We start from the raw sequence: 8166 nt of genomic DNA, 5'->3' as shown, positions 1-8166 counted from the left end.
ATCAAAATTATACCCATCTGGATCTCTATAGGGGCAGAAGACACCAGTGGGTAAAGTGGAGTGGGAAAGGCGAACTGATATCGGAAGATAAAAAAAGGGGGAGGTAACAACCAGAGGCAACCGGTTGGAAAGTAATAACCCTAATACGACCGAGAGTGCCCTGCGTCCGGGGACCAGCATTAACTTGGAGACTGGTTGAAAGCTCTCAGAAAGAGCAAAGGATTGCGGGGGGGAATTGTGGGAATCAGGGCAGCTACGGACAGGGGCCTAAGTCCCCGGTCCCAGGACAGCCTCCCTTGGTGCTGAGCCAGAGAGAGTGCAGCAGAGAAAAAAGGTCTTCGTCCTTAAGAGACCAGCACGTCCGAGAATGCGTGGAGTCGAGCTCCTGTGAGAGGCTGGGAGCCTCACCGGACAACAGAACACACAAGCCCTGCTATATAGCCTGAGATGCATGTGTCCCTCATCCTCCCCTGAGAGAGGTACACAAAGGCCCAGCAAGCACTCTTTGACCCATGCCATTGTTTCAGAGCCTAAGACGTGCACCCCAAACTCTCCCCTGACAGAGGTGTGTGAAGGCCCAGCCTGGTGCTTTCGGACCTGAGTCCCATTCTCAGATCTTGAAATGCATGCGTGACCCACAGCCTCCCATGAAAGAGGTGCGTGCAAACCTGGTGCTCTTAGACCCAGAAAGACCGGGCAATCCCAGCCCCAGCCAGCAGGAAAATATCAGTGTGTGATCGTTGCTTGGAACCTCTCTGGCAATCTGGAGCTGCCCAGACAGCCGCTGCTGCCATGGTATTGGGTACAAGCAAAAGATTCTTCATCCCCAGGGACCGAGACTTGGAACCTGCACTGCCAGCGGCCAAGGGTGAACTTATTTGGGCTCTGCAGCCAGACTGAGACTTCTCTCTGAGAAGGAGTTCAGGTGCATTTGTTTTCCTCTAAAACTACAAAAGCCATCAAAAGTGGTCAAGGTGAGAGAAAAAAAAAAAAGTGAACAAACATAAAAACTGCCAGAGAACCAAAGCCTGAAAAAAAATGGTTTCCTCAGAGCCCACCTCCTTGAGAGGGAATGGAGGGCTTAACTCAGGGAACATCATTGACTGAAAACCCACGTGGCAGGCCCCTACCCCAGAAAACAAACAAAGAAAGGAAAAAAAAAAGACTAAAAGAGAACAACCACCACTACTTCATAGCACAACTTTAATTTTTAACTCCTTCCCACTATTTTGGCTCATTTTTATTATATAGATAATTTTTGAACATATTTACCATCACAGTGAGCTGTCCAGTACATCAAATTCCATAATAACATTCTAACCTGAACTTTTTGATACATATACCTATACTTTTCTTTTGCATTTCTATTTTTGAATTGTTTTTAATTTTAGTTTAGTTTAGTCTATTTTATTCCTTTTAATTTTTATTTTCTAATACTCATATAGAGTTAAACTTCAAAGTAATACCCTTTCCCCATCGATACTACCCCTATAGGTAAACCAATTTTTAATCCCACTTTATCTCAGGAAAGTTGAGTCACTTAAAGATTTCAAGATATCCAGGCAGAATCAAAACAACCTTCCTTGCCCACACTGAGAATTTATAACCACTCTCCCATCTTATTCTTCCACCAGTGTTTCTGGGTTTTTGTGTTTGTCCTGATAGTATATAAATCTTACACTTGGGGTTCTTTTTGATAAGGTTCTTCCTTTATTTCCATATATATATATTTATCTCTTGTAATATACTTTTATCACTCTTTGTGTTTGTCTGTTTTTGTATCTATATTTCATAAATCTTACCTTGGGGCCAATTTGGGCTGAACCTTCTCTTTCATCTTCCCTTTCATTCCCCCCCCCCTCTTTTTTCTTATTTTTATTTTTCTTTTCTTTTGTCTCTCATATGGGTCGGGAATTCTGATTGCTCAGAAGTGTTCCAGGGTGCACCTTGACAGCACCACAGTCGATATATCCAGCTACATCAGTTCAGTCACCTCTCACCAAAATGACTAAGAGGAAAAATGCCCAACAGAAGAAAAATACAGAGGATGGACCTTCTGCAATGGAGCTAACAGCCATAAACATAGACAATATGTCAGAAAGAGAATTCAGGCTAACAATTATCCAGGCAATAGCTAGGTTGGAGAAGGCTATGGATGATGAAACAGAATTGATTAGGGCCGAACTGAAAGCGACCAGAGATGATGTTTACAATGTTGGGGCGGAGTAAAAAGCTACCAGGGCTGAAGTTCACAATGCTATCAACGAGTTCCAATCTAATCCAAATTCTCTCAAAGCTAGGGTAACTGAGACAGAAGATAGAATTAGTGATCTGGGGGACAAACAAATAGAGAGAAAGGATCAGGAGGAAGCCTGGAACAAACAGCTAAGAAACCACGAAACAGAATCAGGAAAATAAATGCTGCTATGAAACGTTTCAAAGTCACAATTATTGGAATCCCTGAAGGGGAGGATAAAGAAAGCAGTCTAGAAGATATAGTGGAATAAGTTCTTCATGAAAAATTTCCCTATCTCGCGAATGGAACCAGCGTTCATGTACTAGAGGCTGAACAGTCTCCACCCAAGATTATAGATTCCAGAAAAACATCAAGGCACCTGATAGTCAAATTGAGGAATCATAATTGTACATACAATCTCTTGAAAGCCGCTAGGACAAAGAGGTTCCTTACTTACAGAGGAAAGCCCATCAGAATAACGTCAGACCTATCCACAGAGACGTGGCAAGCCAGAAAGGGCTGGCAAGATAGATTCAGGGCACTAAATGAGAAGAACATGCAACCAAGAATACTTTATCCAGCAAGACTGACATTCAAAATGGATGGAGAGATAAAGAGTTTCCAAGACCGGAAAGGCTTAAAAGACTATGCAACCATCGAGCAGACACTGCAGGAAATATTAAGGGGGGTTCTATAAAAGAGGGAAAATACTAAGAGTAGCAGTGAACAGAAATAAAGAGACAATCTACAGAAAGAAAGACTTCAAAAATAACACAGTGTCAATAACAACATATATATCAATAATCACTCAATGTGAATGGCCTAAATGTGCCCATAAAATGGCAGGGGGTTGCAGATTGGATAAAACGACAGGACCCATCCATCTGTTGTCTAGAAGACACTTTGAACTTAAAGATACACCCAGACTGAAAGTGAAGGGATGGAGAAGCATCTTTCATGCCAATGGGCCTCAAAAGAAGGCTGGGGTAGCAATTCTCATAGCAGATAAACTAGATTTTAAACTAAAGACCATAGTCAGAGATACAGAAGGACACTACATCATTCTTTTTTTTTAAGAATTTTATTTATTTATTTGTCAGAGAGCGAGCGAGCGAGAGCGAGCACAGGCAGACAGAGTGGAAGGCAGAGTCAGAGGGAGAAGCAGGCTCCCTGCGGAACAAGGAGCCGGATGTGGGACTCAATCCCAGGACGCTGGGATCATGACTGAGCCGAAGGCAGCTGCTTAACCAACTGAGCAACCCAGGCGTCCCTGGACACTACATCATTCTTAATGGGACTATCCACCAAGATGATCTAACAATTGTAAATATTTATGCCCCCAATAAGGAGCAGCGTATTACATAAGAAAACTGTTAATCAAGATGAAGAGTCATATTGATATGAATGCACTAATTGTAGGAGATCTTAACACGCCTCTCTCAGAAATAGACCAATCATCAAAGCAGAAAATCACTGAATAAACAGGAGTATTGAATGGCACATTGGACCAGATGGACCTCAAAGATACATACAGAACATTCCACACTAAAACAACAGATTACTCATTCTTCTCAAGTGCACAAGGAACCTTCTCGAGAACAGACCACATACTGGGTCACAAATCAGGACTCAACCAATGCCAAAAGACTGAAATTATTCCCTGCACATTCTCAGATTACAATGCTTTGAAACTGGAGCTCAATCACAAGGAAAAGTTCCAAAGGAACACCTGGAAGCTAAAGACTGCCTTGCTTAAGAATGTTTGGGTCAACCAGGAGATCAAAGAAGAACTGAAACAATTCATGGAAACCAGTGAGAATAAAGACTCTTCAGTCCAAAACCTATGGGATACAGCAAAGGCACTCCTAAGGGGGAAATGCATAGCTATCCAAGCCTACCTCAAAAAAATTGAAAAATCCAGCACACAGCAGCTGTCTCTACACCATAAAGAATTAGAGAATCAACAACCAATCAAACCAACTCCACATATAAGAAGGGAAATAATCAAGATTAGAGCTGAGATCAATGAGGTAGAAACCAGAGATACAGTAGCACGTGTCAATGAAACAAGAAGCTGGGTTTTTGAAAGAATCAATAAGATCGATAAAACTTTCTTCACACTAATCCAAAAGAAAAGAAAGAAAGCCCACGTGTTTTTTATTGAAGTGTCTTCATTCTCATTGGTTTCCATGAACTGTTTCAGTTCTTCCTTGATCTCCTGGTTAACCCAAGCATTCTTAAGCAAGGTGGTCTTTTGCTTCCAGGTGTTTGAGTTCCTTCGGAACTTTTCTTTGTGATTAAGCTCCAGTTTCAAAGCATTGTGATATGAGAATATATAGGGAATAATCTCAGTCTTTTGGTACTGCTTGAGTCCTGATTTGTGACCCAGTATGTGGTCTATTCTGGAGAAGATTCCAAGTGCACTTGAGAATCAAAGTATTCTGTTGTTTTAGGGTGGAATGTTCTGTATATATGTATGAGGTCCATCTGTTCCAATGTGTCATTCAAAGCTCTTGTTTCTTTATTGATTTTCTGCTTCGATGATCTGTCTATTTCTGAGAGAGGCATGTTAAAATCTCCAAAGATTAGTGTACACATATCAATATGACTCTTTATCTTGATTAACAGTTTTCTTATATAATTGGTTGCTCCCATATTGGGGGCATAGATATTTACAATTGTTAGATCATCTTGGTGGATAGTCCCTTTAAGGATTATGTAGTGTCCTTCTGTATCGCTGACTACATTCTTTAGTTTAAAATCTAATTTATCTGATATGAGAATCGCTACCCCAGCCTTCTTTTGAGGCCCATTGGCATGAAAAATGCTTCTCCATCCCTTCAATTTCAGTCTGGGTGTACCTCTACATTCAAAATGGGTCGCTTTTAGACAACATATGAATGGTTCCTGAGGTTTTTTCAAATCTGCAACCCTGTGACATTTTGGGGGCACATGTAGGCCATTCATATTGAGGGTGATTATTGATAGATACGTTTTTATTGACATCTAGTTACCTTTGAAGTCTTTCTTTCTGTAGATTGTCTCTATGTTTCTGTTTAATGCTATTCTTAGGATTTTTCCTCTTTTATAGAACCCCCCTTATTATTTCCTGCAGTGTTGGCTTGGTGGTTGCATAGCCTTTTAAGTCTTGCTGGTTTGGAAACTCTTTATGTCTCCATCCATTTTAAATGTCAGTCTTGCTGGATAAAGTATTCTTGGCTGCATGTTGTTCTCATTTAGTGCCCTGAATCTATCTTGCCAGCCTTTTCTGGCTTGCCAGGTCTCTGTGGACAGGTCTGATGTTATTCTGATGGGCTTTCCTCTGTAAGTAAGGAGCCTCTTTGCCCTAGCATCTTTCTAGAGATTATACCTACAATTATAATTCCTCAATTTGACTATCAGGTGTTGTGATGTTATTTTGGAATGTATAATCTTGGGTGGAGACTGTTCAGCCTCTACTACATGCATGCTGGTTCCATTCACGAGACTGGAAAAATTTTCATTAAGGACTTGTTCCACTATATCTTCTAGACTTCTTTCTTTCTCCTCCCCTTCAGGGATTCCAATAATTTTGATGTTGGAACGTTTCATGGCATCATTTATTTCCCTGATTCTTTTTTCGTGGTTTCTAATCTTTTTGTTCCAGGCTTCCGCCTGATTATTTCTCTCTATCTGTTTGTCTTCGAGATCACTAATTCTATCTTCTGTCTCAGTTACCCGAGCTTTGAAAGAGTTTAGATTAGATTGGAACTCATTGAGAGCATTGTGAAGCTCATCCCTGGTAGCTATAACCTCAGCCCTAAAATTGTGAAAATCATCTCTGGTCGCTTTCAGCTCGGCCCTAATCAATTCCTTTTGGTCATCCATGGCCTTCTCCAACCTAGCTATGGCCTGGAAAATTGTTAGCCTGAATTCTCTTTCCAACATATTGTCTATGTTGATAGCCATTAGCTCTGTTGCAGAAGGTCCATCCTCTGTATTTTTCTTCTGTTTGGCATTCCTCCTCCTAGTCATTTTGGTGGGAGATGACTGAACAGATGTAGCTGGATATATCAACCGTGGTTCAGTCAAGGTGCACCCTGGAACACTTCTGAGCAATCAGGATTCCCCACCCAAACGAGAGACAGAAGAAAAGAAAAAGAAAAAAAGAGAGAGAGAGATACAGGAAAGAAAGGGAAGATGAAAGAGAAGGTTCAGCCCAAATGGACCCCAAGGTAAGACAAACAAATCAGGCAAACAAAAAGATTGATAAAATTATATGACAAGAGAACAAAAATATATATGCAAATAAAGGAAGAACCATGTCAAAATGAACCCCAAGATTAAGATTTGTATATTATCAGGACAAACACAAAAACACAGAAACAATGGTGGAAGAAAAAGATGGGAGAGTGGTTATAAATTCTCAGTGTGTGGGAGGAAGGTTGTTTTGATTCTTCCTGGATGTCTTCCTTGATATCTTTGTTAAACAAATTAACTTTCCTAAGATAAAGGGGGATTAAAAATTAGTTTACCTATAGGGGTAGTATTGATTGGGGAAAGGGGATTACTTTTAACTCTATATGATATTAGAAGATAAAAATAAAAAGGAATAAACTAGACTAAACTAAACTAAAATTCAAAAAAGAGAAGAAACTCAAAAAATAGAAATGCAAAGGAAAACATAGGTGTATGTATCAAAAAGTTCAGGTTAGAAGGTTATTATGGAATTTAATGTACTGGACAGCTTGCTGTGATGGTAAATAGGTTAAAAAAATTACCTATATATAAAAAAAATGAACCAGAATAGTGGGAATGAATGAAAAATAAAAGTTTTCCTATGAAGTAGTGGTTGTTCTCTTGTAGTCCTTTTTTTTTTCCTCTTTTTTTCCCTTTCTTGGTTTGTTTTCTGGAGGAGGGGCCTGCCACGTGGGTTTTCAGTCAATGATGTTCCCTGACTTAAGTCCTCCCACCCCCCTCAAGGGGGTGGGCTCTGAGGAAACTGGTTTTGTTTTTTTTTAGGCTGTTGTTCTCTGGTGGTTTTTATCTTTGTTCACTTTTTTTCCCCCTCACTTTGACCACTTTTGATGGTTTTTGTAGTTTCTGAGGAAAACAAACAGCACCCTGATCTCCCTCTCTGAGAGAAGCCTTAGTTTGGCTGCAGAGCCTAAATAAGTTCCCCCTTGGCCACTGGCAGAGCAGGTTCCAAGTTGCTCTCCCTGGAGACGCAGGATCTTTTGCTTGTACCCAAAGCCAAGGCAGTGGTGGCTGTCTGGGCAGCTCCAGGCCGCCAGAGAGGTTCCAAGCAGCAATCACACACTGAGATTTTCCCACTGGCCCAGGCTGGGAGTGCCTCATCTTTCTGGGTCCAAGAGCGCCTGGCTTGCATGCACCAATCTCAGGGGAGGCTGAGGTTCACACACGGGTCTCAGGCTCTGTGAACGGGGTGCAGGTCCAAGAGCACCAGGCTGGGCCTTTGTGCACCTCTCTGGGGGAGAGTTTGGTGCAGGCTCTTAAACAATGGTGCATATCAAAGGGCGCTGGCTGGGCCTTTGTACCTCTCTCAGGGGAGTATCTCAGGCTCTATACCAGGGCTCATGCTTGGTTCCCATTCCCTCACAGGAAATGGACCCCACGTGTTCTCCGGCTTGCTGGTGGCTTAGTGACCAAGAGCTGATTTCTCCGCTGCACTCTCTCTGCCTCAGCACCAGGGGAGGCTGTCCTGTGACCAGGGACTTAAGCCCCTGTCCCTAGCCATCCTGATTCCCACAATTTCCCCCCGAGATTCTTTGCTCTTTTGGAGTGCTTTCCACCAGTCTCCAAGTTAATGCTGGTCCCCAAATGCAGGGCACTCTCGCTCCTATTGGGGTATTACTTTCCAACTGGTTGCCTCTGGTGTCTCCCTCCCCGTTTTGTTTATCTTCCGATATCAGTCCGCTGTTCCCACTCCA

This window comes from Mustela erminea, chromosome 3 (genome assembly GCF_009829155.1).
Source record: "Mustela erminea isolate mMusErm1 chromosome 3, mMusErm1.Pri, whole genome shotgun sequence".
NCBI lineage: Eukaryota > Metazoa > Chordata > Mammalia > Carnivora > Mustelidae > Mustela > Mustela erminea.
Note: the sequence above shows the minus strand (reverse complement) of the source record.